Here is a 19,059-nt window from a genome sequence, read left to right as displayed (position 1 = left end):
CGCCCCTTTCCTGTTTGAACTTGATACTCAAGTCAGTTAGATGAGGCCAAATTTCCTCCCAGGCAGTTTACACCATAAGCACAAAGATTACGTTGTCCACAGTAAATGATGCAAATACCCCATTATTTGACATATCTCTCAGAAAAGTTTCCTCCTGAGAAAAGACTGCATTTTTGAGACCAGCTGATTTTTCAGAAATAGCAAACTGTCAGTGGGGCAAAAAGGTAGATTTCTTCAAAGGTGAAATAACATTTTATTTTAACCTACAAAAATAACAATTTCACAAAAAGAAAATGAAAGAAGAAATTCAAAAAACTTTTTATTCTTCTACTGAAGAACTGTAACTTGCTATTGCTTACTTGCTATGTTTCCTGAAGATTCACATCTCTTCTTACATGTTAGCATTTTTAATGATTTTTACCAGTCAAAATGTTCATTTGGTTTCTTAAGTTTCAGTATGTTGCCTCCCCTGAATCTGCTACTCTTGTATTAGCACTTTCCAACAATAGAATGTTGAATTCAGGTAGTTTACGGTCACTGCTTCCTGGATTCCTTATAGTGGTCAAATCTTCAGTGAGCAGAAAGATAAGCTGTGAGCATTTACCAGCTTGAAATCTCTGCTCTCTAAACAACAGACAAAAAAATGGTTTTTTAACCTATTTTAGGACTTCAAACTCTGAATATCTGGATGTATAATTAAAATCTGGATAGTTAAAATGTACTGAAAATACATTTACCATGGAAATGTTTCACCTATTAAGTTATTCCACTTCAAACTCAACTCTGTGGTGTTACTATTTTGTTTTGGTTTGATGTTTGTTCCTTTTAAGCTAACCCCAAAGAATTTCACTCTCACCCATTGTGGTTTATCAAGCTGTAATTTGTCAGCACTGTAAGTATTTGTCATATACAACTCTCTACTGCTCTTCCCAGCTTTTTATTCTATGTGTTGATTAATAGCCCTTCTGTATTGATATTCTTTTCAGGAGAATTAGGAATGCCCACCAGATACTCATCTCCATCACTTGGTAACACTTCTCCTGGTCTGTTGTATAACTCTTGTATAGGGACACTTGGTATGTAAATACTCTCCTTAATCTTTGCCTTTTGTTTCAAGGCTAAACCAAAACAAAACAATAACAAAACCTCCTTTATTTTGCAAGCTGGGAGCACATGCCATTAATATTAATTAATTTATTTATTTAAAGTTGGTAAAAGAATTTGCTCTTAGGCTGGGAATGTGACTGCCAAGTTTCCTGCCTGCAATTTGTTACGGCTCAGTAGTAAACTCCTGAAAATAGGAATTTGAAATGGAAATAGTGACAGGCCTTTTAACTACGCTATAATAAGCAGGGTGTTTTATCCTGCATACTGTATGTCGTTACACAATGGCAGCCTATCATAATGTGCACAGAAAACAAACAGGGTCTCTTTAGATCGCTCTCCTGGCTCAAACCGGGCAGACAGAGGAAGTAAAACAGGCTGAAAAGACAAAAGACTAAAAGGTCAAGAACACCACACCCAGACCTAAGCCCTTCTGTTACGCTGCGGAGCACAGGGATCTTAGAGAACTTGCACTTGAATAATTTGACTTTGATCAGCTTGCCATTAAAAAAAAAAAAAAAATTAAAAAAAAAGTTAAAAAAAGGTGTAGTCTGCTACATTGCTGAATGGAGTAGAGAAGGAGACTTTCCCTTAAGTCTTAGGCTGCAAGTTAATGTACCGAGGCTTGCCCTGTTACGCAAAACAAAGCTCCAAAAAGTATCTTTCTTGCAAATGTTTCTTATCTGCTTATAATACTACACTCTGTGTAATTCTGCACAGGTGAAACAACATGAACATTAAAGCTGGTTCACATATTACCTATCAAGTGTCAGTTGAAACATGTAATTTTTCAGAGTTGCTGAACATCCAGAGTTCTAACAAGTCAGCTGAGTTTCTCCAGATTTCCACCTGTATAAATGACAGCACTACTGCATCTTTGTGAAAACAATATACTACTATTGTTTTTTACAAGGTATTTGGCAACCAGGAAAATAACTGAATTATACGTACAAAACAGATTCTCTGGGACTTCAACCGAGCACTTCTGGTTTGTAGCACACATGCTTAAATGCCATATATTGAACTGCCACATCATGTCTATTTTTACTAATTGAGTTTACTTACTCGTGTTTGGGCACTGTACCAGCTACTCAGCAAGTCCAGGAGATTAATGTAAAAGCCTCTCTCCATTTAGAAAGTATAGGCACTCGAGATTTACAGCTGCTTATTTTGAGGGTGGCTGACTGCTGATCCTGATTCTTTGAGTAACAGATGGTTTTGTGAGCTGCATTGATAATGAAAATGATATAATTTGCCTCTTTAAAATAAAGCAGAGAGGCAGAACAGAAGAAAAAGCAATGTATTCATCTTCTACAAGTAGCATACCTGAGTACAGGGCGGGGAAAAATGCTCAGGCAAAACTGAAGGCTATCAATAGTCTTGAACATTCCCGGGGAAAAAGTTGCATAAAATAACCCAGCCTGATCTGGACTGTGAAAACATTGGCCCCTGTAATGTTAGAATTTATAGCTTTAATCTTCTTAAGAGCTGCATGGCTCTTCTCACATGCGGGGAAAACAGATTTGATGTTTCTGAGATTAAAACTACTGAGCTGAACTTTGCTTGTTATTGGCCAGAAGCATTTGGAAACCTAATAAAGCATTCCATTAAAATCTTGGCATTTTAGTAACACAAAAGAAATAGACTTCTCAAAATGCGAGTCCAAGGCAAAAAGACACTTTTGGAAGAGGGGGGAGATTGTGGAATTTGGATTTTAACAAAGTTTGCAATGAATTAAAAATAGATCAAAGGAAATGCGAGGTAGAATGGAACAATAAATGCTTGATGTAACCAGCTATGTGCAATTCTTCGTTATTTAAACTTCATGACATTTGAAGACATTTTTTCATGTTCTTTTAAACCTCATACTTTTGCAAGTTGATGAGTAGCTGGAAAAAGTACGCTTGTCACTAACTAGCTGTGCGGTCTCTAGCAGGTAACATAAGGTTCGATTTTTTAAGATTGGGAGGATCCACAACCACAGCTGAGATCCACATGAGCTACTAGTATACTGGGCTGCAGATTATCAGCTTTAGTAAAAAAAAAAACAAACCCTGCTAAGGCCGGCTAGGCTATGATTTTAGTGGCGCAGGATGCCCATGCTGAACAGTTACGCACCTATAGTCAGTATATGATTTAATTTGATCTATGAGGACACGACTAATACTTCCATAGAGAGAAGCATAATACTTGTAGTGATGGTATGATCTATGAGTTCAGAGCTGCAGAAGGACTGCACAAGGGTGATGATCTTGCCAGTAGGGGTAAAAACTTGTATAGCACCACTTGAACTAATGAGATGAGAGCTGCTTGGTGCCCTTGCTTGTCTTCTCCACCAAGGTGCAGTGAAAAGGAGCCTCATAAGCTATTGCTTTGACTGTGCTCTGCAGGCAAACAAACAAACAAACAGAAATAAAGACTTATAATCAAACATAAAAGAAGTAAAGCTTCATAACCAACACTAAATATGACAGGTCTCTTGCTAGGTTCAGTGAAGGGGTTTAGGGTTTTGTCACATGATAAACAACATTCATTCCAATGTGCTTTGAAATGGCTTGGTCCTGTCTGTACCGGCAAAGCCAACCATGAAAGCTATGCAACAGTTTGCCAACACTTGGTTAGACCTAATTCAGATCTTTTAATTACAGTCTGCTTATAAGTTGCCATATAGGAGCAGAAAGTACATGGGCTATCTTCTGGAAAGCTTGTGGTAAAAACTCTGGGATGCCTGTAGTGGTAATCAGGTAATAATCGAATGCCTACAAACAAATTTTATACCTGGATTTTACTCCATCCAGAGAAGCAGAGTGTTGAATCTGGATCATGTAACTGGTGTGAATGTGTCCTACACAAGGAACACAAGCTCATCCCACTGTAGATGACCCCATGGAGTTCACTTATGCAATTTTCTGCCCTTCCAAAAGAAATTCACCTTTACTCAATTGAACATTGCAGGATGCTCATAAACTGGCTGGTGTGCTTTATTTTTTGTGGCGCTAACATACGAAGAGCTCTCTACTGTAACAGATGCTCTTTGACAGTGCAAAATAATAGCACTCAGACTTAAACTGTAAGTTATGAACAATCCCTCTCTAACTACAAAATGAGTACACAGAATGGGCAGTCTTGTCAACTAAGATATTAGTAAATCAAGTTGAGGAAGACAAATTATTCACTAAAGCTAAAGTAACTAAAATTTTACTCAGTTAACACTAGTCATTAGAGTTCTCTGGTTCTTTGCCATAATTAGTAGATACAAACAAGAGTGATTATAAGCAACACATAGTAAAATCAGTTACATGTTTCTTTGCTATGTCAAAGCAACATAAAGTGCATCTATTCTTCCTTTTTATTAATTTCTATCAGTAGCAAAGATGCGATACAAATACTTACTACTAGTAAGATGCCTGGCCACATCAAGACAGCCCTTTCCCAAGGGATTTCATAATTATGTTTTCCCCACCAAACCACAGACAGGGCCATGAATTGGAAGTGACCTTGTTGGCCCACTGATGCAGCTGTCATGTATTTGATTACAAACTTGCTAGTGCCAAGGAGGGGAGTTACAACATCAGCTGAAAATTAGTTCAAACGTAGCTCTCTCCACAGAACGCCCCTGGTAACCTGGCTGCAAAATGCATTTAACCTTCAAAGATTTTTTTTTTTTTTTTTTTTTTTTAATTTCGAAACAAAATACTTTCCTCTTGTCCTCCTTCTCTCTTCATGAAATCCTGATGCAAAGTTCTCCCAAAGGATGGGTTGTGGGCAAACAGCCTAGATTACAAGATCTGCAGCAACACCTGGACTACATGTGATATCTCAAGTCTAAAACTTTTTCAGAAAGGACAAGGAAGACTTGAGGGGACCAGGGGCAAAGGGCTGCACTGTGTTATGGTGGTTCTTGCCCCACAATGGCAACCTTTTGGGCTCTCAGGGATTCCTGAACATCATGGCAGGGATAGTGAGGACAAACCTGGCCTTACAAAATACATGCCACTGCCCATGCAGCTGCATGAGGGATAAAAGGAGTTTGCAGTTCATTGTTTCCTTCAGCATGCACTGGGAGACATTTCTGTGTCGCTCACTTCAGGATCAGGCTTGCAAGACCTGATTCTTATCGAGACTCCAGGAAGATTTAATACCCTTGCATTTCATGGTGCTCCTGGTGGGTCTCAAACTCATCTGCATGACAAATGCAGCCAAATTTTAGCCCATGCATTTGCACTGCCTACATCTCCTGCAGTACCTGGCGCTAGATCCCAAATGCCAGAGCTAAACAAAAGTACACCAGGACTCACCTAGGTCTTCATGCATTAAGGAAGCAAGACTAACCCAATGGCTCTCATCTGAGAGCTGAATTTACCTTCTTTCTCCTTCCCAGATTAAGCAGTGAAGCAAGCACCAACCCCATCAGTTTTGCCAGTGCACGTTTGGGGCATGCCTGGAGGCATAGTTTGGGTGCTCAAAGAACTTCATAGCACTGGAAGACTTAGCTGAGGAAATGCAGGGGGTCTGTGCCTGCCCTGCAGAGCCTGCCAAAAAGGGTGTGTAGTTACCCTAGGGAGTCTCCTGCCATTGAATAGAGCCGGCTACCTGGCTTTTTCCCATTTCCCTGGTGATCCAAGTTATTTGTATGCAAGTTATGAGGAAACCAGCAGACCAGTCAGGGGTCCTGGTGGTCTCAGTCAAGATTGCTTTAGGGAACACAGTAAAAGGACCACTTTCCTCAGCCCCCCGGGGCACAAGCTGCCTACCTGGGATCCAACTCAGCCACAGGCTGGGTGGTGGAAAGGGCCCCTTAGTCCCCAATACGAACCAGGCTGACAAGTGAAATGAACCCATTAGTCTCGTTTCAATGCACGCAGCAAAACCACCATGCAAATCTGCCACAATGGGCAGTTTGTGCCCATGATGCAAGTTAAACCCAAAACAGCAGAAGGGTCATAAAGTAAGGGTTAAAGTTCAACAAGGAAGCTGATAATGAAGAAGCCTACCCAGACTATGCCCTATTCTAGCCAGCATTACGTTATCTTCTAATTTTAGAATAGCTGAAAATTTTTCCCAGACCAGAAGCTGACAAGAGGCTGAGCAATGCCAATGTCGTTAAATCTTTGTTTTCAGGCACAGTGTTGTCTCCACACTGCAAGAAGTTGTTTCAGTATGTGAAATTTTACAGGAAGGCACACACTGTCAGTGGATGCCCATACAGGGAGCTATGTAATATGTTGAAACCATCTGGCATTTTGCGGTTTTGCAGTATCAGTCAGACGCACTGTCTGGAAACACAGGGCTCAAACCCAGAGTCCTTGATTCAGGTCAGATACCTACAGATGCCTGCGGACATTTGGTCGGACTGAGAGCTGTAGAATAAAGCACTTAATTAGGCGGCTGAAGTTTATGATTGATTTCAAGGCCAGCTGAGCTAGAAGCCTATTACTGCTTAGGAACTTTTAGTAAATGTAATTATTAAGGTGTGTTTGATAGAATACACAGTCTTCAGGAAATGCTCCAAAATATCATTGTAAAGACTCATTCTGTTGCTGTTATGCTTTGTACCTTCTGACTATGGAATAGGCCAGATGATGTGAATCCTGATGTGAAGCTTACTGAAAACCACCACTAAAATTAATAGAGCATAGTTACAGAAGAGTATTTTGTATAGAATTACCTTCTCTGGAGTGTGAACAATGCTGCTGAAAGCAGGCTCTGGGTTACTTTATTCCTGTGATCCAAATTTTTTTAACCAGCTGATGTCACTAGGGAGATTTGAAGTCTTTATAATTACTGCTCAAGGCCTGGAGGAAGAGGGGAGAAAAGACAATGAAGTTATGTTTCATATGTTGATTCAGATAGTAACCTGCAGTGGCCTGTTAACTTGTTTTGTCTATCAGAACAGGCAAATTAATTCTGTATCCAGTCGGTTTTATGAGTGGCAGCTCAATTTGCTTTCCCAGTTAAGCAGAGAAAAAAGTGGCCTTTTGTCACAAACAATTGCTTCCTGCAATGCTGCAGAATAAGATGTAAAATAGGCAAAGAGCTTTGGATACAGCTTCCAATGTCCTACTAAGAAGTAAAATTTCTTTCTTTCATCTTCCCTCAGAGAAGGAATTCAGGTTATGCTCTGCACTAAATTAAAGTGTTCTGCTCAGTTATGTACATGTACAGCTTTGAAAACTGTTCCTGCTTCTAGGTCAAGGGCTCTCCCTGTGGCTGGGTGCCAACTTTATCCCTGGACTCCCATAATCCCTTGAAATAAATCAACTTTCCATTTAAATCCTCTGCCAGTTCCACTTCAGACTAAAATGTGCTGTCTGTAGCATGATGATCTTTTATACTTTTGTGGAAAGAGAAAAAAGAAAGAAAAAAGAAAAGAAAAGAAAAGAAAAGAAAAAACAGAAGAGAAACAGTGTTGTCATTGTATACTCGATATAGTTGGACGTAACCCGCATTGTGTATATTAAAGGCTATCTTTCTATGTTGTACTAACCCTAGATTTCAGCGTTTATTATTAGAACTAGGAAAAATACCTTTGACTGAAGGAATAATTTGACTGGTTGGAAGAGATCCCAGCTTGTGTGCATGCATGTGTGTGCGTGTGTACCTCATTACTACTCTGCTCACGTGGACTGAAGTGCCTGGATGGATTCTACTACTTCCTGGCCTGGGCAGATGAAACCCTCAAAGATTTTTTTCTCTTTTGTCCTTTCCCCCCCACACTTCAAATACTTTTTTTTTTTTTTTTCTCTGTGTGTTATAAATGAACCTGAATACATTCACACCTTCCTGTGGAAGACTAAAAGCTGTCACTTCATTTCTGGGAACCAGGCAGCTTTAAACTCAGCTGCAAGAAAGCCCAGATGCTACTACATCTCTGGGGGAAACTTATCTATTCAAAAAGGGGGAAACATCTGAACAATAATAACAAAATATAGCTTAAAGATGCTGCTGCTGTTCTCCTGTTGGTGCTAAGGTCAGTACTTTGGAGAGTGTGTGCCAGTCAGAAACTGCAGCGCTCTTCTCAGAAGACTGACATTTCTGAAAAGCTCTGCTTCTCCCCAGATCTCAGTAACTTTAAATGGTCTGCCAGTTAAATCAGAACAGCCTGGTATAAAGCCTCCAATTTTCTGACAACCTTTATATTCTCTTGGCTCCTACAAGGCCCTAAAGCTGATCATGTAAAATCCTGAACTGAATGCAAAATAAATATGAAAACCTGTCATGATTTTATAGTTTTCCAAAGGATATTTCACTAAATAAAAAGAGCTGTACTCTTGGCATGCAAACTCTCCATATAAAAATCACAGTTAGTTCTTTAAATTAAAGTTACACAGCGCGGTGCCAGGCTCTGCCCTCCGACGTCCCCCCCAGAGCGCCAGGGAGCAGCTGGCCTCATCCCCGTGAGCCGGCTGGCCCTGAAGGCCCCACACTTCTTTCCCCTGCACAACCCCTGTGCAAATTGGGGTGATGGCTCTGGTCTGGGCTGGCCCAGCCTCAGAGGGTCCCTCCAGCATGGATGTGGGGGGGTCTCCCCCAGGCTGGGACACGGCCCATGGTGGCCAGCTAAATCCAGCGCTGGCAATTGATTCCGTGCTTTGTGGTGCAGATACAGCCTGAGCAAACTGTGGCCCAGCACTCACCCAGCCTTCATGCCCTTGGAATCTGTTGCCTAAGAAAATAACAACTGTTTGCAGAAACCTCTTCCCCTAAGCCTGCGTTATGTAGCTATCGACATTAACTGTCTGTCAAGGCATGGGCTGTAAGCTGGAGTGTTCACAAAATCACAGAATGTTTGGGATTGGAAGGGACCTCAAAAGATCATCCAGTCCAATCCCCCTGCCGGAGCAGGAACACCTAGATGAGGTTACACAGGAAGGTGTCCAGGCGGGTTTTGAATGTCTCCAGAGTAGGAGACTCCACAAACCCCCTGGGCAGCCTGTTCCAGTGCTCTGTCACCCTCACTGAGAAGAAGTTTCTGCTCAAATTTAAGTGGGCCCTCTTGTGTTCCAGTTTGAACTCATTACCCCTTGTTCACAGGACTAAAGCACAGGAATGAATTTAAATCACTGACAAACTATAGCTGATTTCAGGCTCTGCTGGCTTTTCAGACCTCAAAAAGATCTGCAGGTCCCAAGCACAGCTACAAGGCCAGACAGAGACATGTAGGTCTAGCAAAGTAGGACCCAAGCTCAGTAACCTGAACAAGATGAGGTGAATTTCAACCAAGGCAATGACCATACTAATGAAGTATCTAATTGCCATCTGGCAGGAAATCTGAAAGGGCAGTGCTGCATATCTTGGGGTAGCTCACAGTTAAAGTCACTACAAGTTTCATTTGCACAGTGCTGTTTGGATGGTTGGGAAGGAAGAACGGCAAGGAAATTCAAAAAGGGAAAATCCGCATTGTCACTCACAGTGTTTGCAGGTTTGTGTGCAGAGATCTGCCTTCCAAGACATCTTACGGGTTTTTAACGTTATACACCTGCCTCTCATATTCTGGTCCTGGAACTGGGTACAGGCAATTGCACTGAATATAAAAACCACGGTAAACCATGCACCTAAGGCTTTAATTTTAAATCAGACTGAGTGAAACCATCTGGTTTTCCCCTAGAAGCCCTCAGTGGACAGTTTCTTTAGTTAGCTTCACCACCTCCAGGCCTTCTCTTGAAGTGAGGAGTGCCACTGAACCCAAAAATTCAAAGCAAAACTCAGCTGAAACCATTATGTTTCATCTGGTTACATGTCAAAACCTCAAACCTCGTGTACACAGGGCTCAAATTATAAACCCATCAGGCTCAAACCCAGAGCTGGACCCAGGTTTGCCCAGAGAGCCCGCAAATCTTTTAGAGAAGCTGATACAAGTTTCAAGTTCATAATGAATCGCAAACCCAAAGCAGCCAGGGGACTTTTCCAAGGTTAAACAGTGAGTTAGATGGGGAGCTAAGAAGAGAACCACAGCCCTGGCCACTTCACACACTTTGCTACCAACAGAGCTAGAAACTCACTGTGCTTGAACTTCATTCTGTGTAGCCTTCCCCAAAGCACCCAAAATAACCACTTTTTTTGCCTGTTAATTGTTTTAATAAGTCACATGGCAATGAATGACTAAAAACTACATCATCTCTCTAAGGATTCAGCTGTGGAAAAAAGCATCCATTTAGCTGCAGGGTAGTTATTACCACATAGCTTTGATTTTGCTACACAATGCACACCCTGTTTATTGAAACGCTGACGTGCTGGTTTGGGTGAAATCATCATCACTTACAGGTATACTCTGAAGCTAAAGGAATGAGCTCAGATCCACCCACCTGGACCCCATGTGTGCCATGTCCACTTACCTGGAACTTCACAACGCTCTCAGATATTGGTTAATGCCCCTTTGAACATTTTTAACGCAAAATCTCTGCATCTAAAATATGAAAAGTTCAAGGTGAGAAAACACAATTGCAGTTAGAATACCTGCCTCTCCCAGTAACTCTGATGACCGCCATGGCACAAGGTTCCCTTCAGAGCACTGGCACAACCTCAAGTTCACAACATAACACGATGTAGTCCCTTTTGAATCTCAACCATCATACGATGGTCACTTATTTGCCTGTTTCGTATCAATACTACCAAAGCTGTAATCTCCAAGACTTCGGGCAATACAGCAAGCAATTGTTCTGGGATATAAGCTTAATGCTGAAATACCATCAGGGTTGAGAATTGCTATATACTGCTTTCTAATAGTCCCCACTGTTTGACACCTGGAATGGCATTAAGGAGCTCTGGTGCTGTATCCAGAGCTTCTCTAGCAATAATTGAAAGCGCTTCTACAAGATGGGAAGAAGAGAAGGGGGATCAGCATTCAAGGTCTGAGACTATTTAAGGTATTGAAAACATTCTTGTTGAGTGAAGGGTCAGCATTTGAAAAGTAAGGTATGGCTTACATGTACACAGTAAAAAACAATACATACCCTTTCCCCATTCAGGTTAATTAGGAGTTTGCTGTACTCCCAGCTAGTTTTGCTTGCAGGCAAATTTTTTTTGAGCTCAGCAGCCAGGATTGTATCTAGAGCTAAGCTTTCCCACCATATCACTCCAATATTAAGGATTTTTTCTGGCTTCCTGTTGAACCATGCACTGATTACAAAATTCTTTTGCTTATTTAGGGCCAGACTCAATAAAAATTCTGTCCAGCTTCCACATCATGGAAGGCCACAAAAGCCCTGAAATATTTTGATTTCGAAGCCTGTGTGGGCTTCTATGGCTTGGATGCAGGGTAACTATTCCAGTGAATGTGGTCCTCATAAAGCTTTTCAAGGTCCTGCTCCATATGGACCTAGTGATTTCTCTTTATTCTTTCCAGTGTGGATTACAATCCACTTCAGAGAATCTCTGACTTATGCCTCTAGCTACAAGCTAAATCCTAGAGGAATAGGTAGTTTTCATATCAGGTCACATCCTCTGCAGAACACTGACAGAGAAATTAGTGTTTCTGAAAAGAAAGAAGTACCACTTACAAAAATCTGGTATGTTTTGCATGGAAAGGCTTTATACGAATATAAGCGAATGGTAAAATCAAAAAGGAAATTCAATAAACTACTCATTATCTATATTCATATGACTAAGCTACACATGGAACATAGCTTTTATCCTCCATAAAAAATGTACAGATGTTCTATAGAAAACTGTATGAACAAACTTTAACCTCACGACTGCTATTATTTTGTAATAAAAGGCTTACAGCATAATGTGAGCTTTTTTTAGAATGTAAGTTCCATGTGAGTAGTGTGTTGTTAATTTAATATTAATGCAATGCACCAGGAAGAAGTCTGCACAGAATCTCAAAGAGAGAGAATCACAGTGCTGCAGACAGGAGAACTGTGGCATGGGTTTTATTTGTTTCAGCACTCAGCACAAAATTCATTGACCAGGATTCCCATTGCCACGGGGCAGTGGAAGCTCCTACAGACATTTTCACACACCTTGGTGTGAGGGTTTTGCTGTAGCATTCCCACTGCTGTTCCTGGGAATCATGTGGTTAAGTCACCTTGCACTGCACTGAAAATTTACCTCTCACTGTCAAGTGCATATGAATGAGCTTCTTTTTTGGGAACAGCAAAAGAAAAAAAAGAATCCACTGAATAAACTTTTGAATTTCTTTTGCTGAACCATCTTTCAGGTAGCAGGTGCAAATGCTTTCACCAAACTTGCAGATTGCAAATGTGGTGCCGGTTTTGCTTGCATCACAAACAAATTAAAGCTGGGGAGGAGAACAGAAATCCAGTTTCATCCCTAGAGTCTCCCTTTCCCAGTGACTGAGCCCTCTCCTCTGCAGTATCTGCCATTCAGAATACCTATCCTGTATTTCTCCAAGGAGTCAGTTCACTGTCTCATCTCCAAATGCATTGGTAAAGTAATTTATGACTCCCATCATTTTAATCGCTTAGCAGCTCCCAAGCATGTAAAAATAGCAACAATAATCTCTCCCACTTTTCCTTCCTTAGCACCCCATAGGAGAAAGAGCTTGATGAATCCTGTAGGGATTACACATGTACTTGTGTGTTTCTATAACTTTGAGAAGGAGTTTGACATTTTCTGAAAGTGACGATGTCTACAGACATCTTATTCATTGCAGAAATAATTTCCTCAGTCTAGATACAGCTTCTGGGAAAGTCCTGTGTCCAGAAGCTTCCATGTATGGCTTGAGAGTGTCATTGCTTCTGTGAAATGCACTTGCGTGCTATCATGATCATAAAGGAAGGCCCCATCTCAGAAACAGTGAAGGCCATTTCCCTGGAAGCCTTCCAGGATCAAATTTGAAAACCTACCCAGGACTCCATGCACTGAAGCAGAACTTCCATGCACAGCAGAGAGAAAAAATAGGGAGACATTTATGAACAACAGGCCTGTGGCAATGCGTGCCTGGTAAACTGACAGACTGCTCCCATTTGTTCCAGTTTTCTGAGCATGTGATTTCAAATGCAGTGATCATTTTATGTGGACCATCACGGCTGCACTGCACCCAACAGAGTGAAGACAACAGGCTGGTCCTTGTGAAATGGAGACGGAGCTTTCTGTTTTTGTGTACATACTGTGAGCAAGTACTAAGCCCCAAAGTTCACAGAGGTGCAACAAACGTCAAAGGCCCTCAGCACCTGCAATAGCTACAGAAAGAAGAATTTCAAAGTACTCCTTTGCTTCTAGAGTCATCATCTAGGTCTAAACTGCTAGGAAAATTTAAATTAGTTTCTCTAAAGGTGTAATTTAAAATTCATTATAGTTAAACTGATGTAGAAGATAGAGTGGACATTCTCATACTTCAGTGTTGAACCATGTCTGTTTTGGTTTAAGCTTAAATCTATTTAGGAGCTGATCTGGTATTTGCAAATATGATGGTCTTAAGCTAGCACAATCAGTTTGTTTTACATGTGATTTTAAGTAACAGTGATGCAGCTATTTAATACAACTGTGATCCTGAGACTCATCTGGTTCACTTCTGTCCATTTGCTCTGCAGTGCAATGCCAACTGCAGGTAGTCACGAAGATAATTAGGGGAAGGCAGTAATTAAGCTTGTAGTAAGGAATATGAAAACCTAGATAACACCTACAGAAAAGCAGGCACTTCAGCTCACCATGTGATCTCCCCAGCTCTTCAGTGGTTTCACCTGTGTACGGAAGAAGCTTTGTCAGCTTCCAGAGATGAGGACACAGGAAAACAACTGCTGCTTGTGACTCTTCTGGCTCCACCTTAGGAGAAGGAACAGAATGATTTCATGGAGCTTCCACTGATACACACAGCTTCTCTACACAGGTTAGCAGCACTTGATGATCAACAGTATCAAATATCAAGAGTGATCCAACAAATATTTATGCACTACGATTTTTCACTGGCCAAAGTTACAAGGACAGTCTCAGTACCCTGTGCTACCTTGAAACCTCAGTGACAGGGATCAAATTACTGGCTGCCTCACAGCTGATGTTAGAGATTAATTTTTGTCAGCCTGATTAGCAGAGGACAGTTAAGTTTTGGGTGTTAGCTTGTAGGATCTCTCTCTTTGAGAGATAGATCCATGGATGAATATTACCAGACCACATGTTAGTTGTGATGGAAGATTCGAATCCAAGGGGGAAATCATAACCTCCACTTACTTAGGCCCAAAATACCCTGTTTCCATACCCATTTGCTCAAACCTGGAAAGACAGTGTTACATTTCTCCTCCTGACTTAGCCTGAGTGCCTGAGATGTTTCAGCAGAGGCTGTGAAACAAGATACCTCATGCAAGAGACGTGACAAGGTGAGTAGTGTCATCTGAGGCTTATAACGCAACATGAGGCTCCTTCTGTAACGTCAGAGAAGTAGGCATCTAGCAGTGGCAAGGTATGTTGCAGCTCTTTGTGTCCATGTCTGTGTCAGGTGACACTTTTGCCACTGCTCACAGGCTGTCTTTTCAGTTCTTTTGCTCAAGCCTTCTCTCATTTCTGGGAGGGACAGGGGTCAGGCAGAAGAGCAGGAGATGAAGGCTGAGCATACCTGGCAGCAGTTGCATCCCTTTGATCTGTTTGATTACTCCAAAATGTTTTCTAAACCCATAAGCAACATAGGTTGGCCTACTCTGTACTGCTCCAATCATGTTCTCTTTTCACGATTCAACAGACTGGCTGGTTGCCTAGAGAGAAGAACATCACAAACTGATGCATCAGATCTTTCAGTCAGACTAACAGGACTTGTCAGGGGTGGAAAGGATTTGCCTCCTCCCTGCATCAGTGACCATTTCTTCCTTTGCAATTAATTGGAAAAACATCTTGATGAAAAGCATCTCCTGTACAGTTGATGCTCCCATCTGCAGTAACCTGGGTCTGCATATGTATAACGCAGTCCCCTGTGGGGTCAGCTGAGAACTCTTCTCCTTCGCCAGCAGCCTCGTAACAGGGACCAGAACTGAACCCCCACCTTTGGCCCCAGTTGCCGTCACACCTCTCATGGTCACACAGAATGATGGAAGTGACAAGGACACCACACGTTTTTCAGAGTCCTGTCCACGCCTTTTAGGTGAGGAGCACTGCCACATCCCCCAGAAAGCTCCACATAAGCTATTAAAAGAAAACAACCACCACTAAAAACAACTCAGTGCCTTCTATGCTAGAAGTAACAACTCATGGGCAAACTATTCATCTATTAACATTTTTCATTAAAACAATCACTCCCAGCTGAGACTTATGAAAGATCCTGCCAGACCAAAATGTCAGCCCAGTTACGATATTTATTATGACAACTGTCAGACCCGAAGGGTTTGCTGCAGAGGGCCCAGCAGGCATGCTCAGACTGGACCTCCTGCCTATGGGCCAGCCGCTTCACAAACGGGACTGGCAAATGTCACGTGTCAAGTTTTTGTTTCAGGCCCTGCCCCCTCACTCCTTTGACCACCATGGATCTTTTTAACTGCTTACAACTGGCAAAGACCACATCAGGCAGGGTAAGCATCAGTGTTGTCCTGCTTTCAGAGCTGACAAAAGTCTTTGTCTCAGCTTTCCCTATTTTTAAACTACTATAGTATGGCCTCAAGGGCTCATGACTGTCAATCAGCAGGGGAGGGACAAGCTGGAGGATGACATGTACTTTCCCCAGGGTGGTGGCTGCTCCCCATAGCCACATGCTTTGGGAGAGGTGGCTGAAGGTATCCATAAGCTGCAGGTCTGTGTTCACGAGTCACGGGCTGGTCCTGGTGCAAAGGGAGGCTTGTACTTGGGTTTCATAATGGAGTTCATGGAAGTCAGTGGAAATTGAACTGCGGCCAAGGTGGAGAGCCATGTAGAACAGATGTCTTTACAGAGAATAAAACAAACAAAAAAAGAAATACTCAGACCCCAAGTTGAAACTCTTGGCCCATGCTAAATCTGTAAAAAAGCCCCAAAGTGCTCTAGAGGGAGGCTGTCCGACAAACTTGAATTCCACATGTATAAAGTAAAACACATTTGCATTGCTAATTTAATAAAGGACTTCTTGACCCAAAGTCAAATCCTAGCGCAAGCCTTCTGCACGGAAAAGCTCTGACAAGCACACTCTTTAACTCTCTCCGAACCTTCAGTAATGCTCCTTTTTAAAAGTATGTATGCTTCTCCTAATGTCTGATGCTAATTATCTTATCAGATAATAGGCAGCCCTGTGCTGAGTAGGTATGTAATATATTAGCCTTGGGGAGGGAAAAAAAAAAAGCGCCTTATCTTTCAAGTAGATCTGAAACTGCATATGATCTGAGTCTGTGGAAACTTTCCTCTGCAGCACAGAGCTTATATAAGGAAGAGAAAGAAGAAAAAAAAAAAAAAAGAGAAAAATAAAACCCAAACCCATACAGCTTTCAGGCTGCAATTCTCCAGACTTGCTCCCTTTTGTTGAATTTTCCCCTCTATCAGTATTTTGGAATGACATACAGGTTAAACCGTTCATCTGGCATGGAAAGCAGCTTTGGTAATTGCAAGTTTACATTACACTATGAACGAGCACATTATAGTAAACAGATGAACCGTGTAAATAGAATATCACCGCTTTGCTCTCCTTTGTGACTTGTATTCTGATACCACTACTGCTGCTTTTACTACAACTACTACTACTACTGCTAGGCTTCAGCTGACAGCTCAGCCTGAAGCCCTTTATTCATCTTTATTACTACTTCAGCTGTTTTGAGAGCAAAAAGGCATGGAGGACTTATTGGCCAGAGGCTCTGTAAGCTAGCAGGCCTGCCTGGGAAATCAATATGCCGCACTCCAGAGCACAAAGATGGATTGTGAAGCTGGGGCTGGCGAAGGAACACGCGCTGCATCTGGAAGGACACGGAGACGGCCAGTTCTGCTCCGGCAGAAGCCTCCCAGACCGCACGTGTTTGCACACCAGCCTCGTGGCATCCTTCCAAGGCAATTTGTGAACCTCGGTTCACACCATTTTCAAAGTAGGTCATATGCCGTAATCTCACCCAAGGAGAGAGACACTGTCAGCAGCAGCAGCGGCTGCAAGGAGGGTGAAAGCTGCCACCAGTGAGTGAGCCGGTGCGAGTGGGGAGTGATGGAAATGCTTTGTCTGGGGCCAGCAGCAGCAAGGCACTCGCCTTGCTCCAACAGCTGACTGACCCAGCCCCTACAGACCCAGCCTCTCACCTTTTATAGCTGTAGAAAGGACCAACTGTTCTCCTGGACACAACCAGCAGCACGGCTTAAATATTAATCTGAATGAAAATACAGTAGGAGAAGAAATCTAACCTTTACTTAGCTTGGTGTTCCTGACAGCAGGAATCACAGCCAGTTCTGAGTTATGGGATTTAAAATTACTACGAGCTTCAGATTATTGCTTCCAAACAAACTGCCTCTAACAGACAAAACTCAAGGTTGAAGATAGTTGTGGTTTTGACAGAGAGGATTCCTAAAGCCCTTAAAGTTTCCTGCATTTTCCTGTATTCCATGCTTGACCTCTTTTAGGGGCATGGAATCAGAAATGGGCACATTTAAAGGTATATTTTTAAAAGATGGTGTCCAGGAACATAAATGCAGAAATGTCCGAGCATACTTGTTTCCACACTACAACAGTATAAAGATGATCAGTGTTTCAAGCAACAGCGTGAAACTTTGCAAGCAGAGGAGCTGTTGGGAGTGTGTTGCCTTTAAACACAGCCTGCACATCCTCAGAGATGACTTGATGCTAGAAAGCTAAGGATTGCCTGAAGAGTGCTGCTGCGTTATGCAATTTTTTAAAAAATTGGTTAATTTTTAAACAGGCTGAATTTAACCTTGCTTCTGGTCAATAGTTACATGAATCTGAATGAAAATACACTCTCTGAAGAAATCCACCCTAATATAACGGGTGAGTATCATTTTTAGCTCTGAGATCAAAACAGAAACAGCAGAGCAGGCCAAGCATTGCTTTTTTGGAAACCGGCAAGGAAAAGGACTGACTTTCCTCCATTTGAAAAGTTGTGCCTTTTCTTCTTTTCTCTTTTATTTTCTCCTTTCTCCTTCTTTTCTCCTTTCCTCTTCCTTTCCTCTTTCTTTCCTCTTTCTTTTCCTTTGCTTTCTTTTCCCCTTCCCTTCCCTTCCCCTTCCCCTTCCCCTTCCCTTCCCCTTCCCTTCCCCTTCCCTTCCCCTTCCCTTCCCCTTCCCTTCCCCTTCCCCTTCCATTCCCTTCCCCTTCCATTCCCTTCCCCTTCCATTCCCTTCCCCTTCCATTCCCTTCCCCTTCCCTTCCCCTTCCCTTCCCCTTCCCTTCCCCTTCCCTTCCCCTTCCCTTCCCCTTCCCTTCCCTTCCCTTCCCTTCCCTTCCCTTCCCTTCCCTTCCCTTCCCTTCCCTTCCCTTCCCTTCCCTTCCCTTCCCTTCCCTTCCCTTCCCTCTCATTCTTTTTCTTTCCCTGTGATCTGTTAGGCTGGAAATCTTACACAGAAAGTAGCAAGTGATTGCTGAAGTAATCACGCTCAATGCAAAGCGAGAAGGGAGACAGCATGTTGTAGGCTAGCATCAAGGCTTCTCTTGTCCAAGAAAGAGTGCACAGAATTACTTTCTGCTTCCTTGGGAGCGACGTGCCTGATCAATAGCCTTGTCCGGGGAGTTTTAAGACATGCAGAAACATGCAATAAGGTGTGAGTTTTGTCAGCTAAAAGGGTGCTGTAATGACTTTCTATGTAAATACACAGAAAAATCCATAAATCCAGAAAGGGTTATCACTCAGTACACCATCAAGGGCACAATTTATTCTCTAACATGCGATGTGATACCTTCCTGCCAAAATCATGCTGCTTGTTCGTTATCACGAAGCTTTGAACGAAAAGTAACCAACAAAAATCCCTTCTGCTGCTGCCTTTCAAAGAAAATCCCTTCAAGAAAAACTGTAACAAAGAAAACCCCCAGATTCTTCACTATTTTTTCCAGAATGACAAAGAAATCTAGCTGTGGTTACGAATGGGCTTAGTATTGTACAGTTTGAGGTCATGTGA

The 19,059-nt window shown here is 42.2% G+C and overlaps 1 long non-coding RNA gene across 1 annotated transcript; it reads right to left on the bottom strand.

The window, feature by feature from the left end:
* Positions 1–353: 353 nt before the first annotated feature.
* Positions 354–13,827, bottom strand: LOC136097593 (uncharacterized). The gene is made up of 4 exons (XR_010650846.2): positions 13,719–13,827; positions 10,440–10,510; positions 6,773–6,899; positions 354–3,488 (listed from the first exon to the last, which is right to left on the bottom strand). It is a non-coding gene; the product is annotated as an uncharacterized lncRNA (long non-coding RNA).
* Between the last annotated feature and the right edge of the window lie 5,232 nt (positions 13,828–19,059).

This window comes from Patagioenas fasciata, chromosome 2 (assembly GCF_037038585.1).
Source record: "Patagioenas fasciata isolate bPatFas1 chromosome 2, bPatFas1.hap1, whole genome shotgun sequence".
Classification (NCBI taxonomy): domain Eukaryota; kingdom Metazoa; phylum Chordata; class Aves; order Columbiformes; family Columbidae; genus Patagioenas; species Patagioenas fasciata.
Note: the sequence above shows the minus strand (reverse complement) of the source record. Positions and strands in the feature narration are given on the sequence as shown.